Below are 15,366 nucleotides of genomic sequence, written 5' to 3'. Positions count from 1 at the left end.
CACCTTGCCAACTCCCTAAGACCCCACCTCATCACAAAGGTCGGTCCACAGACCCCAGGCGGGTACTGGCTGGCCTTGGTATACAATGAAACTTTGGCAGAGTGGCCTAGACACACCACTGGTATATAGTTTAAATCTGTATCAAACTGGTGAACACCACTGGCCCCTACCTGGTAACTTGCTGAAAACCTACCTTATGCAATTTCCATACTTACTGCCAGAGTCTCTTCCAGTGACTAAGCCTAACAGACAGCCAACAGATGGTGGCAGATCTTGAGGTGCCTTGGGCCTTTTGCTGACCTATCCCTGGACTCAGTGTGGTGGAAGCCAGCCTTGGTATGCAGCTTCCTCCCTCCCCCCAGGTGCACCGAGGACCAGCAGAGGCAACCACGAATTGTGGATCACTTTGTAGCTCCAAACAGGTAGCCAGAGCTAGTCACAGGCAGCATCTGACAATAATCTACACCAAAGGCCCTTCCAAGAGGCCCCAGAATCAAAACACCACAGGGCAGACTTCAGACCACATCAGAACATGACCTAACTGGCACCACAAATGGCACACCCAAAGGGAGATCTCAGCAGGCACCAGACACTGCTGGGACAAATTCCACTTTTGGGGGTCAACCCCCTGCACAGCAGTTCATACACTGTTATAGGGTCCATCCTCATAGTCAGCCAGCCTGAAGGTCAACATCACCCACAGATGGGCCAACAGTAATCAAGGCTCAATTACAACAGGAGAGCTCCCATACCCACACAGGGACATTCCTGGAGCACCTAGCTCAAGTGATCAGGGAGACTGCACCACTGACCCTATAGGACACCCACTACAAAAGACCATCCCACCAAGACTGGGAGACATAGCAGATATACCTAACACACAGAAACAAATATGGAGAAGCAGCCAAAATGGGGAGACCAAGAAAGATGTCCCAAATGAAAGAATAAGAAAAATCTCCAGAAAAAGAACTAAATGAAATGGAGGCAAGCAATCTATGGTTATAAGGATGCTCAAGGAACTTAGGGGAAGAATAGATGAACCCAGTGAGAACTTCCACAAAGAGATAGTAAGCAAAAAAGAGGACATAGAAACCATAAAAAAGAACTAGTCAGAAATGAAGAACCCAGTACCTATAAAGAAGAACACATTAGAAGGAATCAACAGCAGGTTAGATGAAGCAGAGGATCAAATCAGCAATTTTGAAGACAGAGTAACAGAAAATGCTATCAGAGCAAAAAAAAAGAAAAAAAATGTTAAAAAATAAGAATAATTTCAAGGATCTCTGGGACAACATCAAGCATAACAACATCTGCATCACTGGGGTATCAGAAGGGGAAAAGAGAGAGCAAGGAACTGAGAACCTATTTGAAGAAATAATGACTGAAAACTTCCCTACACTAGTCAAGGAAAAAGACACATAAGACGAGGAAGCATAGAGAGCAAGACACTTCATAATTAAGATGGCAAAGGTTAAAGACAAAAAGAGAATCTTAAAAGCAGCAACAGAAAAACAGTTAGTTACCTACAAGGAAGCTCCCATAAGACTGCCAGCTGATTTCTCAACAGAAACATTTCAGGAAAGAAGGGATTGGCATAAAATATTCAAAGGGATAAAAAGCAAGGAGCTACAAAAATTGAAGGAGAAGCACACAACTTCCCAGGCAAGAAATACCACCAAACCAGTATTACAAGAAATGTTTAAAAGGGACTTCTTTAAGAAGAAAGAAAAGTAAAAAGAAAACATAATTATAAGGAATATAATAACAGTAAATATAATATACACCTATCAATAATCACTTTAAAGGTAAATGAATTAGCTTGGCCGGTGTAGCTCAATGGTTGAGCAGTGATATATGAACCGGAGGTTATGATCTGATTCCTGGTCAGGGCACATGCTCAATCCCCAGTGGGGGGAGGCTTGTGGAAGGCGGCCAATCGATGATTCTCTCTCATCACTGATGTTACTGTCTCTCCCTCCCTCTTCCTCTCTGAAATCAATAAAGATATATGTGTGTGTGTGTGTGTGTGTGTGTGTGTGCGCGCGCGCGCGCGCGCGCGTGTGTTTTTAAATAAAGGTAAATGAATTAAATGTTCCAATCAAAAGACATGGTGGCTCAGTTGGTTGGAACGTCATTCAGTGCACCAAAAGGTTGAAGGTTCAATTCCTGGTCAGGGCACATCCTGGGTTGTGGGTTCGATCCCTGGTCAGGGCGTGTGCTAGAGGCAACCAATGGATTTCTCTCTCTCTCTCTCTCTCCCCCTTCCTCTTTCTCTTCCCCCCTCCCCTTTCCTCTCTCTCTAAAACATCAGTAGAAACATCCTTGGACGCGGATTAAGGGGGGGTGGGGGGAAGGGCATAGGGTTGCTAAATGGAAAACAACACCCATATATATGCTGTCTACAAGAGACCCACTTAAGAAGGAAAGACACACACACAGACTGAAAGTAATTGGATGGACAGACAAAATAGACTTTACAACCAAGGATATAATAGACAAAGAAGAACATTACATAATGATAAAGGGATCAATCCAACAAGAGGATATAACTTTTATAAATATTTATTCATCCAACATAGGAGCACCTAAATATATAAAGCAATCTTGATGAACATAAAGGCAGAGAAGGACAGTAATACAGTCATAGTAGGGGATTTTAACACTCCATTGACATCAATGGATAGATTTTTCCAGATCAAAAAGGAAATAGCAGTCTTAAATGACACACTGGACCGGATGGATTTAATTGAAATTTTCAGAGCAATTCACCCCAAACAAAATTGAAACAGACTCATAGACATAGAGAACAGACTGAAGGTTGCTAGAGGGGAGAGGGGTTGGAAAGCTGGGTGAAAAAAAGTGAAGGGATTAAGAAGTACAAATTGGTAATTACAAAATAGTCACAGGGACGTAAGGTACACATAGGGAATATAGTCAATGGTACTGAAGTGACTATGAGTGGTGCCAGGTGGGTGCTGGAAGTGTTGGGGGAACACTTTGTGGAATGTATGATTGCCTAGCCACTGTGCTGTGTGCCTGACACTAATGCAAAATAATACTGAATGTAAGCTGTAATTGAAAAATAAAATTTATAAAAGAATGAATCTCTGCAAAAGACACTTCTAAGAGACTAAAAAGATAAGCTACAAATTGGGAGAAAATATTTGCAAAACATGTATCTGTTAAAAGACCTGCATCCAAAATACTTGATTTAATATTGCTAAAACTCAACAATAAGACAAAAGACCCAATTTAAAAATGGACAATATGGGGGAGGGAGAAATGGTGATGGAAAAATAAAACAAAATAAGTGGGCAAAAGATCTGAACAAACATCTCACTAAAGATATGCAGATGGTATGCATATGAAAAGATACTCAACATCATGTCATTAGAGGGTTACAAGTTAAACAACATACACATCTACTTGAACGGCCACAATCCAGGACACTGCCAACATCAAATGCTGAGAAGGATATGGAGCAATAAGAAAACTCATTCATTGCTGGTGGGAATGCAAAAAGGTAAGTCACTTTGGAAGGAAGTTTGGCAGTTTCTTATAAAACGAAACATACTCTTACCATACAATCCAGCAATTGCACTCCTTGGTATTTACCCAAATGAACTGAAAACTTATACCCATACAAAATCTGCACACAAATGTTTATAGCAGCTTTATTCATTAATTGCCAAAACTTGGAACAACCAAGATATCCTTGAATAGGTGAATGGATAATAACCATGGAATGTTATTCAGTGCTAAAAAGAAATGGGATATCAAGCTATGAAAAGGCATGGAGGAACCTTAAATGCTTATTACAAAATGAAAGAAGCTAATCTGAAAAGGCTATATGATTACAACGATGACACTGTGGAAAAGTTGTAAAAACACTATAGAGACAGAGAGAGATTAGTGGTTGTCAGAAGGAGGGAGCCTGGGACGAATAGGTGGAGCACAGAGTACGTTTAGGGCAATAAAGCTATTCTGTATGATGTTGTAATGGTGGGTACATGTCATTGTACATTTGTCAAACCCACAAAAATGCAACACTAAGAGTGAACCTTAAGGTAAACTATGGATCTTAGTTAATTAATAATGTAACAATATTAGCTCATCAATTGTAGCAAATGTGCCACACTAAAGCAAGATATTAATCATAGGGATGTGGGGGGAAGGGTAAGGACTCTGTACTTTCCACTCAAACCTAAAACTGCTCTAAAAAATAAAGTCCATTATGTTTTTTAAAATACTTTTAAACCATTCATTTCATCAATCTTTCTCATAGAAGTAGGGAGATGAGAACTCGGAGAGCAGTCTTCCTATGCCTTAATATGGGCAGTACTTTATACATCTTAATACTATTACTATACTATTGATTAGAATTATCATTGAGATTCTCAATTAGCAACAAAATACACCATATTCGCCCTAGCCGGTTTGGCCCAGTGGATAGAGCGTTGGCCTGAGGACTGAAGGGTCCCAGGTTCGATTCCAGTCAAGGGCATGTACTTGTAGGGGGTGTGCAAGAGGCAGCTGAATCGATGTTTCTGGCTCTCTATCCCTCTCCTTTCCTCTCTGTAAAAAATCAATAAAATATATTTAAAAGAAAAATACACCATACTCATTTTAGCTAAACAAATATAACACTGAATAATTCAATAGTGGTGAAAACAACCAACTAGACTGAAAGTGAAATATAAAAAGGCCTTTCAAGAAATTACTTTCAATCTATTATTGGTAAATATCCTCAAAATGGCTATTGAAAAAAGTAAAAGAAAGGAGAAAGAGCTTAAGAGGTAAAACTGTAGCTAACCTCAATAAATACCTAAAAATCATCTATTCCCTCTAGTTTAAAAAGTAGCTTCTCTTAATAGGAGGAAAGGAAAAAAAATAGTGAAACAGGGTTGATAATAAAATGGAGTGGTCCTGCTTGGGGCATATAGTAGAAATTTAATAAATATGTACTATCCTAATTTTACATAAGGTGCACATTTAAATATAAGGTATAATGTACAGCCATTTACTTGATATCAAAACACATATAATTTCCAGAAAAAAATAAGAAAACATTCCTCTAATTCCCATTCAGAATCTAACAACTAGCCATATTATTAACTTTATGTCTAAGATTAGAACTTTGTTTAGTTGCTATAGATCTTTAAAAAAAAAAACACTATTCAGGTATTACCTGAAAGAAGTTCATAAATGGTTTCATAAATTCACAGAAAGCGGTATCTATATTACTTGGCACATAAATGGAAAAATATTTCTATTTTTTGTAAAAAAAATCAAAGAAACATTACCCAAAGAAGCATTATGTCACATTATTTTCTTAAAAAGTAACTCATTAAGAGGTTTCTATAAAAACATATCTTACAAGTATGTGGGATGTGTTTGTTTCTCTACTGAAACAAGAACTAACTTGAGAGAAGAGCATATTAACAAGTTCTGAAGAGAGAGTTAATTAGCATATTGGAAACTAACATTTTTGGCACATGGGACCTATAGCAAGAATGTCTATCCTCCAGTAATGAGTCATACGCTAGGCTGCCTTTCTATATATTGTGAAGCAATATTTCAGCAAAAGGAGCAGCAGGGAAGAATACAACATATGAATAATAACTTGGACAACTTCCCAGGAAGAAATCATAGTGAAGTTAGGTCTGAGAAAGTTAGATAGCATTTACTACAAATTACACTAACATTATCTTTTCTTAATCACTCTTACTCTTTAGTTAACAGCAGAGAGGAAGTTTTCCTTTCTTTAATAGAATTTAGTAATACAGAATAAGATTATACAAGTATTAGCTTGGTTTTAATTTTTGTGAAAGTGAATTACCTAATGAATCATTCTACATTATTTTATGATGACATTTGTGAAAAGTTCTCACCTGTCACATACCCACCCCAGCACACACACACAATGACACCAGAAGGCAAACACTCTGCTTTACCTTCTGCTGAAAAGTCTGCAACCTCCAACGCTTGAGGTCCATACACGAAGCCCTCCTGGAATCTATGAACACAGCAGAGGCAAAAGGCAGAGAAGTTTATGTAGATTTAAAGTTACACTGCCCAAAACATAAAATGCCAAATGACTATCACAAGTCTACATATCTGCCAAGGAAATCAGATTTTAGCTTTGACGATGAGCAAATCAACAGTATGTTGATAATTTTCAGAGTTCATTATATATTATGCAGCTAATTATATGGGGAAAAAGTTGAGCCTCAACTAATTTATATTCTCACCAACAGAAGTGATTTACACTATGAGAAATGCTAACAGACCAACTATGTATAAATTCATATATGCTGAAAGTAACAATTTAATCTTTAAAAGTATCTGAAGGAGGCAATTCATATATGAGAAATATAAAAGAAATTAAATGGAAAAATATACTTCACAAAATGAAAGTTACCTACAACTCAAGGTACATTCTTTCTTAGGACCAGAGAGTGTTGGGAATATAAGAGAAAAACAATTAGAAACAGACCTGGAAATGGACAAAAGCAGAGGGAAGAAGGGAAAAGTAGAACTGTAAAGACAGTCTAAGGCCAAGATTTAATTTAAGTCTGACAATACTGTTGAAATGAGCAAGGTATACTACATATGCTGAGCAGTATGGGGGAAATCTACCTTGTCCCAATATTATAAAATAAATATAAGTATGAAACTTTAAAAGCTTTTCAGAACACATTCATGTAAAAAAAATTAAGGATTTAACCAGGTAAAATATTTAGATCTCAGATTTCATCTCTTCCTTTTCTGATGACAAAAATAAAAGATTACAAAATACAGCTGGTATGTAAGAAAAGAAATCAGATAATTTTTAGTAGTTCTTAAATTTAAGAGTGGCAGATAATCTTTATGTAATATTTAGAAATCCTTGAAAATATAATCAAATTAGGAAAGAAGGAACAAAGTATTATCTTAAAACATGATGGTATGTCAAGAAAAAAATATACACCCCCCCGCCAACTTTGCAGGGGCCTGAACCCTCACCCCTTCTGAGAGAAGTCTCCTGCCCCCAGGGCTGCTTAACTTCCCATGCCCAGCTCAAATCGGGACCCGGGTAACAGACAGAGACTTGGCCGACAGCAGCTGCCCTCTCACTCCAACAAGACTTGTCTGAGTTGTCTTGTACTCATGGTGTGGGGAAGTGGGTTTTTGATATCTAAATCCAGCCTACCACCAGGAATGCTCAGGGCCTACTCAAGAAGGCAAATAATCCTTTCCACTAATATTTACAGGGTAAAATAAGATTGTTGTTAAGAGTAATAAATTTGATAGTAAAATAGTAGTCAAGTTTTCAGGCAAATTTAAATTGGCTAGTTGAAATAAGCGAGTATTCTAGAAAAATTAATTGTACTTGACAAAAAGCAGTTCCTAAAGTGTTAACTAAAATTTTTATTGGTAGTTCATCTCATGATAAAATTGCATAACATGTAATGAACCTAAAGCAGTGATATTATAGTGCAAAAAATTAAAATTTAAAAGCTATCAAGACTACATTATAACATTTTCAAAAGCCTCCTAGTATTTAAATAAAAAAAGGGGGGGGGGGGATAGTAGAAGAATATCATGTAAGGAAAAATATCCTGTAAGTAAATTACATCTAGAAAATTTGTACTTTAGAAAATTAATTGTAATGCTAACAGCAAGACACCCATTAAAAACACACATGGTGTCAAAACAAACCTGAGGAAAATCATTTGGGCAAACAATAAAAAAGGATCCCAAGTCAAATTTATAGAAAATATTCCTTTATTAACTTTTGGTCGAGAATATGTTTGTATATTTTCAGAAAACAACTCCGAGACCATGTGGATTCCTGCAACAGAGAGGAATTGACAGGACTACTGCAGCCATGAAGACAGAAGAGAAGCAGTCCAGAGATGGAAGACGCTGACGTCGCCTTGCCATACTAGCAGTCATCAGCTGTGCGTCAACTGCAGGTTGCCCAGGACCAAACCAAGTCGGACCTGCAGTACCACCATTTGTCCACCATCCAGAACTGAAATGTCAGTGCTGACATGTACACATAAGGAACTGTTTGACATTGAAATTGGGTCTCAAAAGACCTGTTGGCCCAGTAAGAAACTCACTACAGACTGATTCATTTGCCTTTCAGCATAACCATTATTGCTTATCTCATTTTCGGTTCTTATAAGTGTATTTCTAGTAGGACATGATCTCACTCATCTAGGGGAAATGATGAACAACATAGACTGATGAACAAGAACAGAACCAGAGACAAGGAGGCACGGATCAGACTGTCGGACCTCAGAGGGAGGGGATGGGAGGGTGGGGATAAAGGGGAGAGATCAACCAAAGGACTTGTGTGCATACACATGAGCCTAATCAGTGGTCAAGGACAACAGGGGGGTGGGGGCATGCGTGGGGAGGGGTGTGGGATGGGAATGGGGGAATGAGGACAAATATGTGATACCTTAATCAATAAAGAAATTTAAACAACAACAACAAAAAAGAAATATACTATTATTATACATTGGCCCTGAAGTCAGGTGGCTTGAGTTCAAGTTCCAGCTAAATCACCTAATAGCTTTGTGACATCAGGCATGTCTCTTAACCTCTCCTCACAACCAGTTGTTCAATGAGAACTTCATCATCTCTCAGATTTATACTGAATAGCAAATAAAATAAGGTATTAAAAATCACAGAATGTTATATTTTGCAAAAACTTAAATCAGTGCATTTGACTTAAATTAACAATTTGAAAGTTAACTAAGAATAGAGGGAATACAGAGTGCCAAGCTAAGGAATTTGGGTTACTGTGTAGGGAAGGAAGCTCAAAGAAGCAAAAAGGCAGAGTTTACCAAAAGAGCCTAGAGTAGTCATCAGGACTAAATGACAACCAGAAGGTCACAGTCCCCAAGAGATAGTTTTATCATATTACTAATTTAGCAATTTGCCTAGCACTATCTATCTCAAATGTATCTTCTCTTAATTCCCAAAACAACCTTATAGGTTACCCTCCTCTAAGGCAATGCTTGTGACATTCTAAGCTAAGATCTGAGACACAATAACTATTTGTATATTGCATGTATTTCTAAAAACCAAAGACATAAGAGCCCACCCAATAAATTAATAATGGCAGCAAAGGCTTATATAGGATATATGATGGGCCAGACAGTTTTAACAGCTCTACAGGTATTAATTCATTTATAACTCTGAGATAGGTACTATTATTATCCTCATTTTACAAGTGAAGAAACTAAGACACAGGAAGCTTAAGAAACTTTTGATCCCAGTCTGGCTGGCATGGCTCAGTGGTTGAGCATCAACCTATGAACTAAGAGGTCATGGTTCGATTCCTAGTCATAGCACATGCCTGGGTTGCAGGCTCAATCCCCAGTAGGGGACATGCAGGAGGCAGCTGGTCAATGATTCTCTCTCATCATTGATGTTTCTATCTCTCTCTCCCTCTCCCTTTCTCTCTGAAATCAATAAAAATATATATAAATAATTTTTTAAAAATAAAAAATAAATAACCCAGCCAGTGTGGCTCAGTGGTTGAGCATCGGTCCATGAACCAAGGTTGCAGGCTCAAACCCCAGTAGGGGCGTGCAGGAGGCAGCCAATCGATGTTTCTCTCTCATCAATGTTTCCATCTCTTTACCCCTCTGCCTTCCTCGCTCTAAAATCAATAAAAACATTTAAAAAGAAGAAACTTGGCTAAATGCACATAACTATTTGTATATTGCATGTATTTCTAAAAACCAAAGACATATATGATGGGCCAGACAGTTTTAACAGCTCTACAGGTATTAATTCATTTATAATTCATTTATATATATTGCATGTATTTCTAAAAACCAAAGACATATATGTGTGACAGACCTGCAATACAAACACAGACTGTCTACTTCTAGAGCCACACTTTGTCACTATACCATCTAGTCTATAGAATTAAAATCGCACAAACCAGGCACTTATCTATATGTAAGAAACCAAACAATTATAAATGGTTTTAAGTATTCAAGCACAGTATATATTTTTTTTCTTTAGCATGTGCAATATCACCTGAGAAAAGTCAAATTCAAATGATTGTTTTACAAAATATGTTTTTCTCACCACATATTTAGGATATCTCAGATGAATAACTACATCCATAAGAGGTTAGTAAAAATAGTAATAATAATAGAGTCTAAACAAGAAAGTCATTCTAGGGGGAAAATTAACTGAATGCTATGACTACTGTCCTTATCCAGATCTTCTCAAACCTCAAAAGAAATATATTACTACTAGTAGCCCTGTGCACAAATTCGTGCGCCAGTAGGTCACTGCTGCCCTCCTACAGCTCTCCACCCGCACCCCCCCTATAGCTTGCTGCCCTGCCCCCTCCTATAGCTCTCCACCGCCTGCTTGTAGTTCGCTGCCCCACCCTCCTGCAGATCCGTGATCAGGTCGTTATGCAGTTGGTTGTTACGCCTCAGGGCGTAGTGGATAATTAGCATATTCCTCTCTTATTATATAGGATGATAGCATAGGTATGTTCAGGCAACTCTATAAGATGTCCATGAATGGATATAACATAAAACCAAACAAGTGCCATGAAACAGAGGCACAAAGCATTTTAATTAGAATAAAAAATGTCCCAACAGGGAAGATTTGGTTGGTATATTTAATGCAAAGAACAACCAAAAAAAAAAAAAAGAGTATAAAATTCCCTTCTATGGGAATATTTAAAAATACAGAATTTTTTATCTATATGGAAGTTCATGTTTAATCCTATTTGAAAGCAAGAGAGGTTAGTGTTAGTGACCTAAGTCTTCCTCACCCAGAAATGAATGTCTTAGTCCTACAACCCCCAGCCATTAAACAATCATCCTTTAGTTACCTGGAAACTGAAGGTCCTTCACTGTGTCCCAGAACTCAGTCTATGCCAATACGAACAGCATTATTGAGAAGGTAACACAGAACAGGGTTTTCACAATGTGAATTCTAGAGCCCTATTCTCAATGGTGAGAAACACAGCAGCACTCTGTGAAAGCAAGATAGTTCTCAAAGGCCCAATCAGCCCTGAGAGTCAAGGAACCTCTGCCAATAACTTGCCCAAGTGCTTCCTTCACCCCACCCCAATCCCAATCCCAATTCTTCAGAATAAAAATCTCCAACAAGAACTTTGTGAAATACAAGAGCTAATGCTTGCATACACACCAAAACAGAAGCAACTTCTCAAAGGAAGATGCTATCCTTAACTAATTAAAGGAAGAAACAATTAGTAAGAGAAAGGGACATGATAAAATAGCTCTTATCTATCAAAACAGAATTAAATTACTTTTATCCTCCCCTTCTAAATAAGCCTGCAAAAATAAAAGAAGAAAACAATAAAAGATACACTTTCCACTCTGGCATTATGCAGTTGGTAAACTATTTTTCCTTTTAATGTCATCTCAAGTGAGCCTACAATTTGGTCCCAGCTTCTGGGAAATCAACTCAACTACCATCCTGGCCTCTTCTCTCAGGTGGCCTTCACCCCACTCATCCAAGTAGTCACTGAATCCTATCTTTCTCCTAAATATTCCTTGAACTTTTCATCCCAGCCTTCCTACTTTTCTACTCCCACAACTGCCGCTAAGAAACAGGTCATCCACTTCTCACCTGGACCTCTCCAATAGCCTTCCTGCTTCCATTCTCATCCCGCCCTTGTCCTCTCCACTATCCACAATGCTGCAAAACTGATCATGACAGTCCCCTCTATGAGGCTACACACCAAACTGTTAGCAGTTTATTAGTTAACTAGAAGCCCGGTGCACGAAATTCGTGCACGGTGGGGGGTTGTCCCTCAGCCCAGCCTGTACCCTCTCCAATCTGGGACTCCTGGAGGGATGTCCGACTGCCCATTTAGGCCCAATCCTGTTCGACTGCCCTCTCACAATCCAGGACTGCTGGCTCCCAACTGCTTGCCTGCCTGCCTTCCTGATTGCCCCTAACCGCTTCTGCCTGCCAGCCTGATCACCCCCTAACCACTCCGCTGCCAGCCTGGTTGATGCTTAACTGCTCCCCTGCCAGCCTGTTTGCCCCCAACTTCCCTCCTCTGCCAGCCTGGTCACCCCTAACTGCCCTCTCCTGCAGGGTTGATCACCTCCAACTGCCCTCCCTTGCAAGCCTGGTCCCTCTCAACTGCCCTCCCTTGCAGGCCGGGTGCCTCCCAACTGCCCTCCCCTGCTGGCCATCTTGTGGTGGCCATCCTGTGTCCACATGGGAGCAGGATCTTTGACCACATGGGGGCAGCTATATTGTGTGTTGCAGTGATGATCAATCTGCATAGTACTCTTTTATTAGATAGGATAGAGGCCTGGTGCACGGGTGGGGGCCAGCTGGTTTGCCCTGAAGGGTGTCCCAGATCAGGTGGGGGTTCCCTTGGGGTGTGGGGCGGCCTGAGCGAAGGGCCTGTGGTGGTTTGCAGGCCGGCCACGCCCCCTGGCAACCCAAGGGGAGGCCCTGGAATTTATTTTCCTTCTACAATTGAAACTTTGTAGCCTGGAGCGGAGCCAAGCCTGGGGCTCTGGCAGCCATTTCTGTGGCAGTTAATTCACCTTCTACAATTGAAACTTTGTAGCCTTAAGCGGGTGAGCCCGACCAGGGTGTGCGGAAAGCTTTGCTTCTCCTGTTGCCGCCGGCAACCCTGGCCTGCTCTCTCAAGCTCCATTCTGCCGCCATTTGTTTGAATTTGTTTACCTTCTATAATTGAAACTTTGTAGCTTGAGTGGAGGCTTAGGCCTGCAACGGCTATGGAAAGCTTGGCTTACTCTGTTACCTGGGAAACTTGCTCTCTGTGGCTGTAGCCATCTTGGATTGGGGTTAATTTGCATACTCGCCCTGATTGGCTGGTGGGCGTGGCTTATGTAGCGGAGTGGTGGTTAATTTGCATATTACCATTTTATTAGAGAGGATGGTTATTTCTAGTGAAAGCCTACATTTTTGTATTACTTGTTTGCATTTTACAAGCATTTGTCCCTTTTACATTTAAAAAAAAAAAAAGTGCCCTAGCCGATTTGGCTCAGTGGATAGAGCGTTGGCCTGCGGACTGAAGGGTCCCAGGTTCGATTCTGGTCAAGGGCATGTACCTTGGTTGCGGGCACATCCCCAGTAGGGAGTGTGCAGGAGGCAGCTGATCGATGTTTCTCTCTCACTGATGTTTCTAACTCTCTATCCCTCTCCCTTCCTCTCTGTAAAAAAATTAATAAAACATATATTTTTAAAAAGTTTATTATTTCCATTTTGCGAACTATTGGGACTCCATTCCATTTAGAATCTATTACTATACTCCACTTCTCCATCAGATTAAAGTCCAAATTCTTTAGCCAGGCATGTAATGATCATACTCAGTCTTTCTCAAATGTATTTCCAACCTCCACCTTAAGTACTTACTCTAGCCAATCTGAATCACTTGCTGTGCATTTCTTTATATCATAATTTTATACATTTTGTTTCCCTTGGGTAGAATAGAGATACAACAATAATCTTGAGTCTGTCCCTAATAATCAACCTGCCTTCCACTAATAGTTATAGTAAATCATTAATCTAAGAAGAATAAAGAATAAATATACCCTATCTCTTCTTCTTTTTTTTTTTTCAAATTATAAGAGAAAGTTTATTTTAAAAGTTACAGGGGTAGTAGAAGTGAGCCAACTGGGCTGCATGGGCCCAGAAAGCAAGTTATAGAAGCAAAAGAAGGGCCCTTGTAGTTTAGGAAAGAGAAAAGCAAAGGCAATGTATAGGGGTGGGGGGAGAGGAGGAAAGGTGCACCTCATCTTGCAGTATGCCATTGTAACCTACAGTCCCACAGTTATACCAACAAACTAAATTTTTCCTCCTAATCAAGGAAACTGATGCTTTTAAAAGGATAAAATAAGATGATGCTTTGCATCCTTAGCCTAAGAGATGATATGGCAGGAGGCATAAATTTGGGTAAAAGATAGGAGAATAGAGAAAAATAGGGCAAGGACCCTAGATAAATTTACAGCACAACTTGTCACAGAGTGGAATAGTTTAATCTAAAGTGTTATAAATTTTTGTATCAAGTAAAGCATAATTAACTTTGAAAATAGTTGGCCACTTTAAAAGCACATAATTGGCCCTAACCGGTTTGGCTCAGTGGATAAGAGCATCGGCCTGTGGACTGAAGGGTCCCAGGTTCGATTCCGGTCAAAGGCATGTACCTTGGTTGCAGGCACATCCCCAGTGGGGGGTGTTGCAGGAGGCAGCTGATCGATGTTTCCCTAAATGCACGTATTTGGCTTTACCTTCCTTATTTTTTTCTACTATGTAACAAGAACAATCCAATGTAAATTATAGACTACTAGAGGCCCGGTGCACGAAATTCTTGCACGGAGGGGGGTTGTCCCTCAGCCCAGCCTGTACCCTCTCCAATCTGGGACCCCTCAAGGGATGTCCGACTGCCCATTTAGGCCCGATCCCACTGGGCAGTTGGTTATCCCTCTCACAATCCAGGACTGCTGGCTCCCAACTGCTTGCCTGCCTGCCTTCCTGATTGCCCCTAACCACTTCTGCCTGCCAGCCTGATCACCCCCTAACCACTCTGCTGCCAGCCTGTTTACCCCCAACTTCCCTCCGCTGCCGGCCTGGTCACCCCTAACTGCCCTCTCCTGCAGGGTTGATCACCTCCAACTGCCCTCCCTTGCAGGCCTGGTCCTTCTCAACTGTCCTCACTTGCAGGCTGGGTGCCTCCCAACTGCCCTCTCCTGCTGGCCATCTTGTGTCCACATGGGGGCAGGATCTTTGACCACATGGGGGCAGCTATATTGTGTGTTGCAGTGATGATCAATCTGTATATTACTCTTTTATTAGATAGGATAGAGGCCTGGTACAGGGGTGGGGGCCAGCTGGTTTGCCCTGAAGGGTGTCCCAGATCAGGTGGGGGTTCCCTTGGGGCGTGGGGCGGCCTGATCGAGGGGCCTGTGGTGGTTTGCAGGCCAGCCACGCCCCCTGGCAACGCAAGCGGAGGCCCTGGTATCTGGAATTTATTTTCCTTCTACAATTGAAACTTTGTAGCCTGGAGCGGAGCCAAGCCTGGGGCTCCCTCCGAGGCCAGCAGCCATTTCTGTTGGGGTTATAATTGAAACTTTGTTGCCTTAAGCAGGTGGGCCCGGCCAGGGTATGCGGAAAGCTTTGCTTCCCCTGTTGCGGGCAGCAACCCTGGCCTGCTCTCTGAAGCTCCATTCTGCAGCCATTTGTTTGAATTTGTTTACCTTCTATAATTGAAACTTTGTAGCTTGAGGGGAAGTTTAGGCCTGGCAAGGGTAGGCGGAAAGCTTGGCTTCCTCTGCTACCTAGGAAACCTTGCTCTCTGTGGCTGTAGCCATCTTGGTTTGG

At 40.7% G+C, this 15,366-nt stretch overlaps 1 protein-coding gene across 2 annotated transcripts in view; it reads right to left on the bottom strand.

Moving 5' to 3' along the window:
• Positions 1-15,366, bottom strand: part of CDK19 (cyclin dependent kinase 19) — a 120,816-nt gene that overhangs the window by 92,716 nt on the left and 12,734 nt on the right. Inside the window, exon 2 of one of the 2 annotated variants that reach the window (XM_079781120.1) lies at positions 5,955-6,016. The exons of the other annotated variant lie outside the window; for it this stretch is intronic. The gene's annotated coding sequence lies outside the window, so the exon portion shown is untranslated. The remainder of the gene's footprint in view (positions 1-5,954; positions 6,017-15,366) is intronic. 2 annotated transcript variants of the gene reach the window in all.

This window comes from Cnephaeus nilssonii (assembly GCF_951640355.1).
Source record: "Cnephaeus nilssonii genome assembly, chromosome: 9".
Classification (NCBI taxonomy): Eukaryota; Metazoa; Chordata; class Mammalia; order Chiroptera; family Vespertilionidae; genus Cnephaeus; species Cnephaeus nilssonii.
Note: the sequence above shows the minus strand (reverse complement) of the source record. Positions and strands in the feature narration are given on the sequence as shown.